Genomic DNA, 2,427 nt, shown 5'->3' with positions numbered 1-2,427 from the left:
GAGAGAGACATTACAAGCAGGCAAGCAGATAGAGAGGGGGAAGCAGGCTCCCTGCCGAGCAGAGAGCCCAATGCTGGACCCTGAACTCATGACCTGAGCTGAAGGCAGAGGCTTAACCCTCTGAGCCACCCAGGTGCCCCCAGATTGAACTTTAAAGTTCAAAGTATGAAATTTCCAGCAGAAATTTCATACACATCATGGCTAAAACAAAACCTTTGATTTTCTTTCTCAATTCCACTGTCAAATTGTTCCTACTGCATCTCCTCTGTGGTGATGGACCCATATCTGTTCAGAGCCCTAAGACTGGGTTTATGCTTGATTTGTCTACTTTCTTTATACTTCCACACCCAAGTCATTATCAAGGAAGTTAATGCTTCCCACCCAATACATTCCCAGCTTTCCTGCTTCTTCATTAGCCCCACTCTTACCTCCTTAGGCAAGGCCACCATCATTGCCAACCTAGACAACTGATCAGGATAGCCTCCTCACTGCTTTTGCTCTTGCTTCCAAGTCTACTCTGTACACAACAGCAGAGTGATCATTTACAAATGTAAATCCAATTCTGCCTTGCTTAAAGCCCTTCTCTGGTGGTCCTTTGAACCTGGAATAAAATCCAGCCTCCTTTCCATTGCTATAAGATGCAGAGTTCACTCATCCCAGATCTCTTTGGCTTCAACATCTGCCTGCATTCTCTGCTCCATGCCCTCTAGCCTCTAAATACTCCAAATGTATTGTTCTCTCAGAATCTTCACCTAACTGTTGCTTCTGTCTGGAATGTTCTTCTGATATTTGGCCTGGGTCTTTCTCAACACTAAGGTCTTTAGTTCAAATGTCTGCCTCTTCAGAGAAACTTTCCCTATGTCCTCTACTTAATATTGCCTCTCTGGCAGGACTCTCTGTCATGCCCTCCACCTTGTTAGCACATAGCACACATCACTATCTGAAGTTATCTTATTTATTTCCTTGATTACTGACCATCTTACCCACTGATAAACAGGCTCCATGAAAGCAGGAAAATGGTCTTTCAAATATTCCATTGTATCCCCAGCATCTGGTGCCTAGTGAGTGCATTCAATAGCTGGATGAATTCCTTGAATTGTGGAGCTTGGAAGAGTGAATGTTGCATGACTTGCTAATGTCTATGCAAACAATGTCTTTGTAGAGGTCCCCTAGTGTTCTCTCACAGCTCAAGGTCTGCGACATCTACATTTTTTCAGTAACAAAGTCTCAATCAAGGTGACCACCATCTCTACTTTTTGGTGGAATTAACTTGCACTCATTGATGAAGTCCCAGAACCTAAGTCAGGTTCGGTGGGATGATCCCTGTAAGTTAACTATTTATCATTTTATGGCAGTCAGGGGTGCCTGAGGAATGCTACACATATGGAGGGGAGCGGGTGAAGAGGGGGTGCAAGGCGCCAGCTTTTGCTTTGTCCTCAGCCAGCCTCCTGCTCCCTCATCACATTAAATGAAAAGGCTAGCTAGCTATGAATTGACCCATCTCGTGAGCTGAACATGCTAAGTTGTTAATAGCCTCCCTGGAGTTTTACTTCTTGCTCCAATGCCTTTAATGATTTTTACATGTTGACCATATCATAGCAGTCTAAGGATGCAGAAAAGCTAAACATTAAGCATTCTTAATTTTGTCTTGTTTGTTTTCGGGAGTGAAAAATGTGTAGAAAGATATTCAAATCAATGTCATCAGTGTTGCTGTAAAGATCAGAGGGCTTAAAATGTGCTAATCTAATAACGAATGATCCTGACTGGGACTGCGCATTTATTAGACAAGTTGTGCCACTTGTGGCTCTCTGGGGTGGTTCCTGACTTCATTCAAATTGTCTCACTTCAGGTCAGACTTCTATGAGAATGAACCTAAATTTTCCCATTGGCTATGGAATCTTCCTCACTCATGCATGTCACTTTATCCAAGTGCGTCCTTACTATACTTACCTTTCTAGGCAGGTGTCTGCACCCAGACATGCCTGAATTTGCACATGTGGGAAAGAACTTAAATCTCCACAGAAAACTTGTTTAACCTGTGTTTTGTATGTTCTTTAAGAAGAAAAAGAGGAAGGATTTATTACGTTCCCTTTATATCTTAAGCAATTCTTTCATATGATGTTCTCTCATCTAAGGGATCTTAGAACAGTTAGTAAAATAATTCTTAAAAAATCTTGCTGATAGAGTTTTAGAATATAAGTGAGGTTTGGTGCGGTGAGGTCCAGAGCCAATGACCAAGAAAGAATTCTGGAGACCTCTTTGGTGCAAAATGGTGGCTTAGTGAAGTATGGGGACAAGACCCATGGGCAGAGAGAGCTGCTGCCCCGGGGTTGTGAGGAGTGGTCTGTTATATACTTGTAAGTTGGGAGGGGGTCAGGGATGGCGTAAGTCTCTAAGGAATTTTGGAAGCAAGGTTTCCAAGACCTT

The sequence above is a fragment of the Mustela lutreola genome, chromosome 1 (genome assembly GCF_030435805.1).
Source record: "Mustela lutreola isolate mMusLut2 chromosome 1, mMusLut2.pri, whole genome shotgun sequence".
In the NCBI taxonomy this organism is placed as follows: Eukaryota; Metazoa; Chordata; class Mammalia; order Carnivora; family Mustelidae; genus Mustela; species Mustela lutreola.
This window is presented reverse-complemented; position numbering follows the sequence as displayed.